General features: G+C 33.0%; 1 protein-coding gene across 2 annotated transcripts in view; it reads left to right on the top strand.

Annotated features, from left to right (window-relative positions):
* Window positions 1-384: 384 nt before the first annotated feature.
* The window catches only part of LOC118190718 (uncharacterized), an 83,572-nt gene continuing 70,169 nt past the window's right edge, over window positions 385-13,787 (top strand). Inside the window, exon 1 of one of the 2 annotated variants that reach the window (XM_085807347.1) lies at window positions 385-551. The gene's annotated coding sequence lies outside the window, so the exon portion shown is untranslated. The remainder of the gene's footprint in view (window positions 552-13,787) is intronic. The other variant, XM_085807345.1, reaches the window with a different exon arrangement.

Genomic DNA, 13,787 nt, shown 5'->3' with positions numbered 1-13,787 from the left:
TCTAGTACAGTGGTTCTCGACCCTTTTTTTCCCTCATATATTTTTATTTAAATTTAGATTATTTTTTAATGTGTTTTATATAATTTAAACAAGGAACAGTATAGAAAATGTTGATGAATATCAAAACTTGAATAAAAGTATATTTTTATATTCATGAATTAAAACTAAATCCTTAACAGGTAGGTTAAATAAATTAACAGATAAATAAAAGGCTGACCGCATTCCCCCCTCTTAAACTATGAAATTTCCCCTAGTAGAAATTTTTACCTGATTGAGAACTTCGTTTTGCTAAGGCCTTACGTTTTGCGTAGTACGAATTCATCATTTCACTTCAGTATATTTTAAAATTTTTGTTGGTGATTTGGTGCAACTCTTGAGTTCTAGGTGCATAGTATCCCATGATTCCAAGCAGTTGTTAAATGGATGCAACATATATATTGATGTTACAGTGTTTGCTAATTTGAATACATTTTTATCATTTTGCATTGTGTCTATGGAAAAGGATGTACATTTAAAGGTGTCTCATTATTTCAAACAAATGAGACTTCAAGGTATGTTGAATTCAGATTTCTACTGAATAAAATTTGTAGTACATCTCTCAAAGTAATGCTCTAAAGTATGAGTAATAGTTGTATTTCATTTATGAATATCTTTGAAATCAGAACCAGAATTCACATTTTAATATAAGTGAGTAACGTCATAATCAGTGGAATTTTTATTGTACTTGATGTGTGTGTATATCTGAAATTTTGAATTATTTAATTAAAATCTCTAACTGTACCGTTGTAGCTGATGGTAAATAGTGTCATTTCGAACCTTTTTATTTTTTGTAAGGTATACATGTATTTATGTTTTATTGCGATACACAGCACGATTTGTTATAAAACAGTCTTGCGTAAAATAAACAGGCAGGGCCCAATTAAGGTAATGTGGGGCCCTAACCACAGCGTAGTTTCCTTGTTTCTGTGAAAGAAAAGTAAATGAGATAGTATGTTTTTTGTTGTCGTAATGGGTCTAAGCGGTAATCAAACTGTGGTGGCTGACAAAGAATTAAACATTTTAACTTGTTTTATGTAGGCTGATAGATTTTTAAACCAGTTATGTGAAATCATTAAGTGTTTTGTTTAGAAATTACGGTTTCAGAGCATTATTAGATATTATGAAGTCATTGGGTATAAGCGTCGAATTTATCAGTTCTCATTATTTTTAATTAACTTTTACATAATTCAGCTTTTCTAGCTTTAAAATTTATTATTTCTTTCATGTACATTCATAACATTCGAATTTATTACTAGATCTACATGTTAGATGTATATTTAAGATATGTTTTCTTTGCAGATGTGCATTATGCTTTGGATTCAAATAATGAGAAACTTTTAAATGTTTCTGTAAGTATTAAGGATCTTATTTCCTTACAAAAAAGAAGCAGGATGCTTCTTGGAAGGAAATAAAAAGTGAACTGATATTTTAGCAAGCAAAATCAAATTATGGAGATTATGTTAAGAGAATTAAAAATGTATGATTAAATTTTGCCTAATTTTAAAATTTCAACTCCTGTTAAATCTGTCGGTCCACCAGTGGTTAGATGGTCAAACTGCTGATCATTGGTAGTTCAAATACCAGCAAACAGGCTAGCTGCATAGGAGTTTCCTTAGTTCTTTCCCATGTGTAAGGTGCATAAAAGCTAGTTTCTTGTAAAATGATCCTCCATGAATAGATTCTTTTCCTTAGGCAATGCTGTCTTGTGTTTAGTTGTGATTCTTATTATCCAGTTCAGTCTGTTATATTTATTATATTTATCAGAGAAGTACAATTTATTGTGTTTTATAACTGCACACACACACACATATAAACTTAAAAGCATCTTAAGTTAAAAGTAAATTGGAGTCAAAGTAAGGTGATTCCTCAACAATATTAATAATTACATCCTTGTAAAGGGGTTAAACATAAAATCAAAACATTTCAAAATAAGAGTGATCATAGTAGTACAAACTCGAAAACTAAAAATGCAAAAGGGAAAATAAATACAAGATAATAAAAATATAAAAATTAATCTCCCTTTATTGAAACTTTAATTCAGAAGTCATCAGAGGAAAATAAATTAAATCTTCATAAAAAAAAGTCAATTAATAAGCTTTGAAAACGTGTTTCATTCTCCCGGTAAATTTGAGATTCAAAACCGAAAAAAGAAACAAATTTATATTACATAAAAACTCTTATAAAACTGGAAAAAGTGAATCTCAAATGTACCAGGATTTCCCTACACACCTTTGAAATACTTGGAAAAAAACAATAAAATATGCCATTGTTTTAAATTGACTACAAAAAAAAAAAAAAAAAAAAAATGAAACATTGCATATTGTAATTTGATCGTTCAAAAAAAACCATATTAGTCTAAAGACATTACATGCAAACCCGAAATTTAAAGATAAAGATAGATTGCAATATAAGTATCCTTTAAACCAAATACAGTGAAACCTCGTTACAACAATATTTTAGGGACCAAATAAATATATTGTTGTAGAGAGGCATATTGTTATATCTAGGGCTCACATATTTTGAGCATTTAATAAGAGTTTCTTATTATTATTAGTTTAAGGTGCATAACATACTACTTTTAAGTCTATATTTAGAAGAAATTAGTTTGTTAATACTAAATACTAAAAAGGTTTGTTTAAATACTAAAAAAATAAATAAATAAGATAAATTCAGAAAATAAGCACAGAAATATTCACATACCTGAAAACACTATTTATTGAAAATAATCCAATATTTTTTTTTTAACTGTTAAGTTCACCAATACTGTATGCATTGAGTCTAGTGCACGAAAATGTTCTTCATTTGTCGACGGAAGGCTTGAAAAAAAATGTCCGTAGAGAATTCACAGATTGAAGAGCTTCCTGGGATGACGATAAGGACTGCGATGGACCTGTATTATCATCATCATCTTCATCATTGTTTCCTATCTCATCAGTAATTTCAGAGAGAATATCTTCCTCAGTAACTCCTGCGAAAACCATAAGATCATCATCTGCCATTAAATAGTCTTCTATACTAATTCCACACTTTTTACCGCTTGTTTCCTCAAGTTGGGATATGGATTTTTTGATGTGCAAAACACATTCTTGATCATCTGAGAGATCATCGTCTATGGAATTTTCATCATTGTCAGATTTCTTATCTTCCATAACACAAAGACCGGCCTTTTTCCAGCAATTCCGAATAGTTTTTTCTGTTACTTCCCACCAACTTCCAGTAATATTGTCACATGCTTCCTTGACATTTACAGTTTTGAAAGGGTCTTCTACTTTATTTTCAAAGTTTACAAGTATGGAGTCCACCAACCGTTTTCTGTAATATCCTTTGAAGCACTTAATTATGCCCATATCAAGAGGCTGTAAAATTGACAGGGAAAAAAGCGATTTTGATATTTTGTAGCTTTGGAAATGACGTGTGAGCACCACAGTTATCTATCAACAAAATGATTTTTTTCTTTCTCTTCTTCATTTCATTGTCTAACTTCTGGAACCATTCGAAAAAAAATTTAGACATCATCCAAGCCTTCTTATTTGCTTTATACTCCACGGGAAGACTTTTCACGTTCTTAAAGCACCTTGGCTTCAATGATTTACCAATGACGAGAGGTTGTATTCTATGCGTTCCTGTGCTATTTGTACACAGAAGAACAGTCAGTCTCGCTTTGATTTCTTCCCTCCATAACACTTTTCACCCTTGAATGCCAATGTTCAATCAGGTAGGAGTTGGAAAAACAGCCCAGCTTCATCTGCATTATAAATGTCTTCTGGAGCATACTTTTCTAAGATTTCTTTCATCTTGTTTTGCCGCCATTCATTTGCGTCGTTTATTGGGGCTGACTTTTTCTCCCCGTGAACTTCTTGGAAAGTTATTCCATGACGATCTCGGAAACGCATTAACCAACCATTGCTAGCTTTGAAAGTTTCGTTCCCTAGCATTACTGCAAATTTCCGTGCTTTTGCACATAATAAAGGTCCATTTATTGGGACATTTGTTGCTCTCATCTCTTGAAACCATTTTAAAACAGCAGCATCAGTGTTTTCATTTGTCGCAACTTTCAGTCGTTTTCGCTCTAGGTTAATTTCATTTGAAGTTACAGCATCTTCGATTTGCTTTCTCTTCTATAGGAATGTTGCAACTGTAGATTGCGATAGTCCATGTTTCTTAGCCGCATCAATCTGCTTCATTCTCTCATCAATATCATTGATAATGTTCAGTTTATCTCGAAAAGATAGTTGCTTTCGCCCTGCCATCTTAGGGAACAATATCGCATGAAAGAAAGAAAAGTTTAAACCAAATGTTTCGCGTAGAACTCAAAATCGTTAAAGACTATAAAACAACCTTTGAACTCACTTTTCAGTACGTCACTTAACAACACCCCGCCTCCATCTCCCCCTGTCCCTCTAACAAAGGGCACTTGTTCTGTGACAAGGTGACCAGACAGGTCTAGATGTCCATAAACCTTATCAGAATTCCAAAGCTTACTGGGAAATGAGACTAGGCATACATTTATACTTCACCCCCCTCACCCACTCCAATTCCCAAAAGGGGTGGTCTTCATCTGTTTTGAAATCTGAACAATAGCTATTTATTCAGGGATAAGTTGAATATCCACAATGAGTGTTAATAGACGGAAAAAATAACAAAAGAAAACGAAAAAAAAAAAAAAATCTGAAGTGTTTCAGATTTTAAATTACGTCCAAAGGGGCGTTTTTTAACATTTTGTGTGTTACCTTTCTTTATTAAATATCATGTTCCTCGCACTTAAACCATAAGATCCAGTGCAACAGGAATATTGCAAAATAGTTTTAAAACGAGCATATCTTTAGAATTTCTGATACAGAGACTCACACGCTGGAGATAAAAATGTTTTTTCTGCACAACGTTGCCATTGCTCGCTTTGAAATCCTTGAGTTTGTTAATCAAAAATTCGTCAAAGTTTTAAAAAATAGGAAATCGATCATAAAACAAATTTCAAATTTCAAATTTGGTCTTCCACATGCTCATATTCGTTGGAGAATTACGTTATTCAAAATTCGATGACTCTATGTACCGTTGTTTTATCACAATACGAGAAATATACATACATTTATGCAGATTTTTCATTATTTAATTTCTTCAGATATAATGCAGGACTCTAACATTTTGTGGCAACAGTTTGAAAAGTGAACCGACATTTATGAGTCCGACGCAAAATGCCAAAACGAAACTAATAGTCCTTCGGGATTCAAATCCCTTTGGACTAAAAAAAGCATTTGAAAATCAAAATATTATTATAAAGGGAGAAAATAACACTGAAATTTAGATTGAAAAAATCATTTTACAGAGGTTTATTGTTCTAGAGAATATAGCAATATAGAGGGGAGATTAACATTAACATAGTTATTTTGTGAATTTTATGTTTGTAGGAATTTGGTATACGTTTTAGTTGAAGTAAACGTGCATGGAAATAATTTAAATATTTGACACTAAGTATTTGTAATGTTTGCGGTATGAATTCGTTAGTGACGTTTACAATACAATAGATAATTTAGAGGTAAAAGTTTTTAGATATTTTATTTATTTTATACGTAGAAATGTTCATATTTGGAAAGGGTATATACTTTTTCGCGATAAGGTAATTTCATATATGTTCTTTTTATCGGGTTTAAAGATTCAGAAAATTGTCATGCATTTTCGTGAAATTTTTCTAATTTATGAGAAAAACGCAGTACACATGGATATAGTGAAGAGTGAGCGCAATGCCATTTTTGTGCAATTCTGGGATGTTTTTTTAAGTAAAAATAAGTTGACGTGTACATGGTTTATGTGTATGTGTTATTGTGAAAAACGCGCAAGGAGTTTGTGATTGTGCACTTTTTCCCCAATTTTGCAGTGAATATTTGTCATGATTAAGCAGTTTTGTTAGATAAAATTTCTAGTATAAGTGTAATTTGGCTAGTAGATTGTTGGAAAAAGTGTTCAGTAAATAAAAAGAAAAGAAACATGTCTTTACTTAGTGAAGACAAAATGGCAGCGGAAAAAAAAAAAAAAATAGAGGGTTGCTGTAGCAGAGTTGGTCGCCAAATTTTCACCAAGAAATCGCCAAGTTACCATAATATAAAGATCAACCAGAAAAAATAACACTGGGCGTGTACTACCACAGCAATGGGTTTTCGGCGGAATTTGCAGAGAAAAGAAAGAGACTTTTTTGGTTACTGTACCTAACAGAAGCGCCGTTACCCTCATGGAAAAATTTGCGAAAATATCAAGGAAGGAAGCATCATTTATTCGGATTGCTGGAAATGATACAATACAAGTGAGTTCGAAAATGCTGGATTTCTGCATGGAACTGTTAATCACAAATATAACTTTGTGGATCCCAACACGGGCGTTCACACACAACATGTACAGTGCATGTGGGGCTCAACCAAATGGCGCAACAAAAGACAGAGAGGAACAGCCCGTCATCATCTTGACTCATACCTTATCGAATTTATATGGCGCTAAGCTTAAGCTGTTAATGGCGAAGACGGTTTTCAATCAGTGCTAAAAGCAATAGCCAAAAGATTTCCGCCGAAAAAATAATTCTGCAACTTATTCAAATTCGAAACCGGAAGGGTTTAATTGCTATTTTATATTTTAAAACAAAATAATATAAAAACTGTATTAAAAATTATCTGTAATTAATAAATGTACATTTTCTTTCCATTCATACTTTTTTACTCAAACTTGCAAATCGCGCCAACCTGGTTGTGATAATACGTAAGTACCGAAGGCACTTTATAAAGTGAAGTATAAAAAAACATGTCAAATTGGCCAGTTTTGTTGTTGGATAATGATTTTATTTTGGATAACCTAACCTTTTTCGGTACAACTCTGATATACGCCCTAATTTCACCAAATGTGGCGATATGTATTCTGCACTAACTTTTGGCATGATTGTGTGTTGTATGGTAATCCTTTTGACGTTAAAAAATCTTTCGCTGGAGCTCGTTGGTTCGCGTCATGTTCTGTGTCTGAGAAGATAGGGGGGAAAAGATAAAATGGTGGAATTTGTTGAATTTAAGTTCAGCAAAAGGAAATATCGTGTTCATCCCGTTGAGGGACAGTGGGTATTTGGAGGTGTGGAAAGAGGGTCTGGGAGATTATTTTTAGTGGCTGTGCATGATAGAAGTAGGAATTTGTGATTTTATTTATTTGTGAACCATAGTATGAATTTTCTGGATAGTGTGTCTGGCTGTCATATAAATACAATAGTGATTACGTGGCGGCATGTTAAAGGCGGTATGAAATTGGTATTTCTGCTGTTCGAAAAAGCATTAATTCATGGTAAGTGCATTTTATTCTCATTCTTATTTTGTAGAATGTTATGTTCATTGTTTTTTTAGTATGAATTTCTGTCGTTATTGTTGTTTTTTTAAGTGAAAATAAGTCGATGTGTACATGGATACCGTGTATGTGCAATTCTTAAAAACACGGAAAGCAGTTTGCGATTCTGCCCTTTCTCCCAATTTCGCACCTAATCTTCGTCATGATTAAGCACTTTTGTTCCATAAAAGTTCTAGCATAAGTGTAATTCGGCTAGCAGATTGTCGGAAAAAAATGTTGAGTATAAAAAATAAAAAAATAAAAAAAATGCCTTTACTTTCGGAAAACTAAGTGGCATCCAAACAAAAACTAGTAGGGGGCTGTAGCAGGGTTGGTTGCCAAGTTACCATAATCCAAAGATTAATATTGTTGTTATGTTAATTTCTTAAAGCAAGGTGTGCGTAGTTCGTGTTTTTTGCCTAGATTGTGCAATTCGTAGATTTTTTTAAAGTTAAAACATATCGCTGTGTACATGGATTCTTGGCAAATATTTTTGGTTAGAAACTTTACGTTTTTGCTATCTAAATTTTTTGTTTTTGTTTTGGATTTTTTAGCTTAAATTGTGTTTCAAAATGTGGTTTTTGCAGACATTTTAGTCTAAAAGTTCGAAATGTAGACAAAAAATTTAGATAGTAATATGGCTCGCCAAAAATGTTTGGCGAGAAAATTGGCGACTTGACGGCGCATATCAGAGTAGTTCCCTTTTTTCTGTCGATCTGTAATTTTGGCAACCTAACTTTTTTTTTTTTTTTTTTTTAAATAACTGGAGTTAATGGGATTGTGGGATATTTCTCTCTCATCACATGCTGTCTGCTTTTGAATGTCATTTGCTAATTTTAATGCTGCATATACGGCAGCAATAGAATACAGTACAAAGTCCGAAATCCGGACTCATCAGGACTTTAGCGATTCCGGATTTGGGATTTTTTGGATATTAGATCATCGGTTTAAATCTAGTAAGGTGACATGTAGAAATTATAAAATTAAAAATATGCAATCAGGATTTATGAAATAATGAAGTACTAAAGGTTATCAAAATTTACAAAAAAAAAAAAAAGCTTAGTATTTATTAATTTACCTTATTAAACGTTTCTTCCAATGTAAGTGATTTAAGTTGCTTCGTTTCTTGTGCTAATACTTTCACTTTAATTATGTAGACAGACATAATTTCTTTACATTGTTCAGGTACTGGAATTGCTGTGTCGGGAATTCCGACTAACTTGTCAATTGAAAGTTTTTCATTTTCGGTAACTTCTCTGTCACTTGCTTCAACATTAGTAGCGGTATTTTCTGAATCTAGAACCATACCACAGATTTCGCGGCTAATCTTTGGAATATGGTAACAGGTAGTTTGGCGACATTTTGGTAAGGCGATAAACGTTACTAGCTATGTACATGGATAAAGTCAAGAGTGTGCGCAATGCCATTTTTGTGCAATTCTGAGATTTTTTTTTAAGTGAAAATAGGTCGACGTGTACATGGTTACTGTGTATGTGCAATTCTTAAAAACGTGGCAAGCAGTTTGCGATTCTGCACTTTCTCCCAATTTTGCACCTAATTTTCGTCATGATTAAGCACTTTTGTTCCATAAAAGTTCTAGCATAAGCATAATTCGGCTAGCAGATTGTTGGAAAAAAAAAAATGCCTTTACTTCGTGAAAACAAAATGGAGTCCAAACAAAAACTAGCAGGTTGCTGTAGCAGTGTTGGTCGCCAAATTTTCGCCAAAAAATCGCCAAGTTACCATAATCCAAAGATTAACCGATTTCGCCATTCATTAATCGATTCATGATTGAAAAGCATTTTTATTGCAATGTAAAACTTCTTTTATATCATCTTCATTTATTACCGCTTCTCCACATTTCTGTACAAAATCCGTTAATTGGAAAATTTCACCTTTCTTTTTCGATATCCGGAAACCTTTAAAATTCGCGGCTATCATCATCAAATTTAGCTTTGTTCACTATACATATTTGGCTATGCATCATGACTAATGCCAAATTGTTCCCTTAAATTTTATCTTGCTTCTATAGCACACTGAGACAATTAAGCCTGAATTGTATTAGTTTAGTTATTTATTATACTTATGTCTATTTCTTGCACATGCTTAAGGCTTTTCAGAGTTCTGAATAAATAAATTCCCTCATACACTTAACCCATATTGAAGGCCGCCTGATACAGTCTCTGATGAAAATCATTATACGAGTTGGGTCTTAAATTCTGTGACTCGGTGCGGCCGTACGAGCCCTAGCAATGGTTCTGGGTTTATGTGAATAACATATCAATTATTCTGAATTCAAATAGCTCTAAATGTAATTTTTAGGTCTATGAGTATCATCAACAAAATCTATTTTTAGCGTATGGAAAGAAATTTTTGGCAAATTTTTCCTTGTCAACATTTTTTAGTGCATTTAACTTAATCTGTAATCATCGCCAAGTATAATATCAACATAAAAGGTTACGGTACTCCTTTATTATTCAATTACTAACATCAAAAAAATTTTTTAGGCATCGCTACACGAGTCAAGTTGTCATGTTTTGATAAACATGCTGTGATGAAAGGAAAGTGTAATAGATAATGATTTGGCTAATCATTGGAATATGGTAACAGGTAGTTTGGCAACATTTTGGTAAGGCGATAAAGGTTACTAGCTAGGATTTTAGCAGTGTACATGGATGTAGTCAAGAGTGTGCACAAGGCCATTTTTGTGCAATTCTGGGATTTTTTTAAGTGAAAATAGGACTATGTTTACATGGATGATAGTGCAATTCGTAATATACATGGTGCAATTTGTAAAAATGCGACAAGCAGTGGGCGATTCTGCACTTTGTCCCAATTTTGCACCTAATCTTCGTCATGATTAAGCACTTTTGTTCCATAAAAGTTCCATAAGCGTAATTCGGCTAGCAGATTGTTGGAAAAAATTGTTGAGTAAAAAAAAAAAAAAAATGCCTTTACTTCGTGAAAACAAAATGGCATCCAAACAAAAACTAGCAGGTTGCTGTAACAGGGTTGGTCGCCAAAAAATCGCCAAGTTACCATAATCCAAAGATTAACCAATGATTCACCAGGTTGTTGTCAGATCAACGATTTATCTATGTAGAATGTTTCGGTTTGAGATGAGTGCCAAGCAGATATGCAGCAACTGAGACAAATTACTGATCATACAAATTTATGCTAAAATTGTTTCTTCACTAACAAGGTATTTAATGTCAAGATGAAATTTGGAATCGGGACTCTCCAGATGTTTTATCAAGCATGGAGGGGAGAATCAAATGCGCATGCATAAAGCCTATGAAAAAACGTTGGTGGTTTTGAGGTTCAAATTTTAGATCATTCCAGATAATGGACATCTGGATTTCGGACTTTGTACTGTACAGGTTTATATTTTCATTTCTTTCGGAAAAAGTAGTAAATCTTTTTCAAGTTTTAACATTACTGCAATTTATTAAAAAATATAAATTTGCATTATCTATATATGAAATGAACATACTTGAATTAAAATATTTGAATGGTGCTGCCATCTAGTAGCAGCCTTTCCTACATGCACTGTGGGACGTATTTTCCCCACCTTTTAATTTCAACCATTATATATGAATTCAAATAATAATTTTTATTAGAAAAGGTAACTTTCAGTTAAAAATATTCTTTGCATGAGACATTAAGAGAAAAAAAATGCTTCAAAATTAGACCTGCAAAGAATTTTTGTTTTACATCATTTCCATGAAAGAATACTTGTGTGGTCATCTGTTATACAGTTAGAAAACTAAAAGGCATAATTGTATGTATTTTAAATGGAATTTTGCAGCTTACATCTGGGAGATAAAAAATGTGGGACGTGTGACACTTCCTTGCCCGTCAAACGGTTAAGGAACAGTGCAATCTGCTATATTAACTAAAATTTCTTGGAATCAGTAAAGTATATTTTCAGCCTAACTTAATAACATTCTGTATACAATAGGGGCTATGTATCATGAGATTGGCGACAAAAGACAAATTGTTCCACTAACTTTAGTCTTGTTTTCATCACTAAGCCTGCTTGTTATATATCTCACTCATCGAGGGCCGGCAGTAGATATCTTATTGCTTGATACAGTCTCTTTGGGTCCTAAGCCTTCCTAAGTTCTAAATTTTTCTACCCCTAAATTTTGTGTCCCAGTGCTTTCCCTAAATTCTAAAAATTTGCCGTCCTTTAATTTTGTTGTTTGATGCTTCTAAATTTAAAAAAAAAAAAAAAAAAAAAAAATCTCCTCCCTAAATTCTGCAGCCCAGTATGGCCATCTGCACCGGGCTGCAGAAGTTTTTGTTAAATTTTTTCTTGTCAACATTTCTTAGCACATTTAACTTAACTCTGTAATCATCGCCAAGCGTAATGTCAACATGAAAAGTTACTATATTCTTTGTTATTCAATTACTGATATAAAAAAATGTTTAGACATAGTTGAGCGAGTTATTACTCAAGTTGTCACGAGTTGATAAACATGAGGTGATAAAAGCAAAATGTAATAAATAATGATTTGCCAGGTTTGGTGTCGGGGATATAAAACATTATTAGGTTAAAATCCAGGATGTTTCTATATAGAATGTTTCAGTTTGAGATGTATGCCAAGCAGATATGCAGCTACAGAGCCAAATTACTGATCACACAAATTTATGCTAAAAATTATGATTGTTTTAAGTTGCTTTATTCACAAATTCGTGATTGTTTTTTCAATAACAAGGTATTTTTTCAGTGCTGAAGTGAAATTAAGAATCGGGACTCTCCTTATGATTTATTAAGAGGGGGGGAAAATCAAATGTGCATGCATAAAGCATTACAAAAAAAGTTTTTGGTGTTTCTGAGGTCCAGATTTTAGATCAATCCAGATCTCGGACTTTGTACTGTACAACAAGTTTGGCCATTATTGTGTTTTTTAATGTAAATTTGCATCAGTCATTGAATTTTTCCTTGTAATCGAGAAGATAGGATGCCTACTTGGAGGATCAGTCTAAGCCTGAGTTTATGATTCTCGATCTGGTCCGTAGGTCATCCTCAATATGCACATTGTTGAAAAAATAATCTTCAGTCTCAAGATTTTCAATTTTTTTTGGGGGGGAGGTTGTTAAAGTGAATGGATAGCCTTCATGTTTGCCATCTTCCCAGATCTCCACTTTAAAATAAGTGAACCATCTAAATATCATAATAAAGGAAGGGGTTTTATACTGCAAACATAATTAAAATTTTTGTAGCTATCTTTTTTAAAAACTATATAACATTAATGTCTGAAAGGGTTTCCTATTCAGTGACATGGCTTTAACAGGATTATGATTATCCTTGACCATCTCATGGATATTTGAGTATGAGTAATCTTCAGTGGAGTTTCTACAGTAAGCAGCATTTTTTGCTTAGGCAAATGGATGGCTTTCACATTTGGTATTTTCCCAGGAGTTATGCCATAGATACAAGGAAGCCATCTAAAGAATGTAACATAAGAAATGGCTTTATTTCCCAAACATAATGTTAATTTTTTATGGTATACTCTGGATCTTGCCCCCTCCCCTTTTTTTATAAAACATAAGTTTCCTACTCGGCGACAGGGCTTTCTCAGGATTGTGAGTGTCCCCATCTCGTAGGCATCTGGTTGAAAGTGTTTTCGAGTCTGCAACGTGTGATGTATAGTATGATGTAAATTAAAGGAATATGATGATATCTATCAACTGTCATGAACTCTGAATATCTTAAAACTTCTTAAGTAACCTTAGTTAATGTACAGTACAAAGTTCGAGACCCGTAATCACTGGTATTTCGGTGATTCTGAGTTTGGGAAATTTTCAGATTTTAGTTTATGAGTTTAAATCTAGTAAGATGGCATGTGGAACTTCAATTATTGTTTAGGTCAGATAGAAAAATGCTAGCCCCCACAACCACTCAAGGGCCAAAATTGTGATTGCAGCCAATATCAATATGATGGAAGTCAGCGAGTTGTCACTAACAACGGTGTGATTCTCTAGCCAACAGATGTGTGAAAGTGACATGCAGGAATCTCAGTTGGGAGGAGGGAATCGCTTTTTATGGCTTTCCTTTTTATTTATTTTTTTTGGGTGGGGGTGGCTGGTGGTCTGAATTTTTTACTTTGTACTATATTGAATAATAAAATAAGAAGAGATAAAACAAATCAAAGAAGACACTGTATTAAGGGATTAATAACAATCATCAACCGAAAAACAAATGAGGAAAGGAAAAAGAAATTAGAGACTACTTAAGATTTACCATAAATGATTTCACATTTTAGAGAAGCTCTTCCCTAAATGCCTCCAAACCAAGCTAAGCTGGTTCAGAGATTTTTTATGTGTCCAAGAGATAAGAATTGATGACTGAAAATACATGTATAAAAAAAGTAATATTGGTGATTTTAAAATTT

Source organism: Stegodyphus dumicola, chromosome X1 (assembly GCF_044657685.1).
Source record: "Stegodyphus dumicola isolate Sdum_Otavi_A_Nest chromosome X1, ASM4465768v1".
Lineage (NCBI taxonomy): Eukaryota > Metazoa > Arthropoda > Arachnida > Araneae > Eresidae > Stegodyphus > Stegodyphus dumicola.
This window is presented reverse-complemented; position numbering and strand designations above follow the sequence as displayed.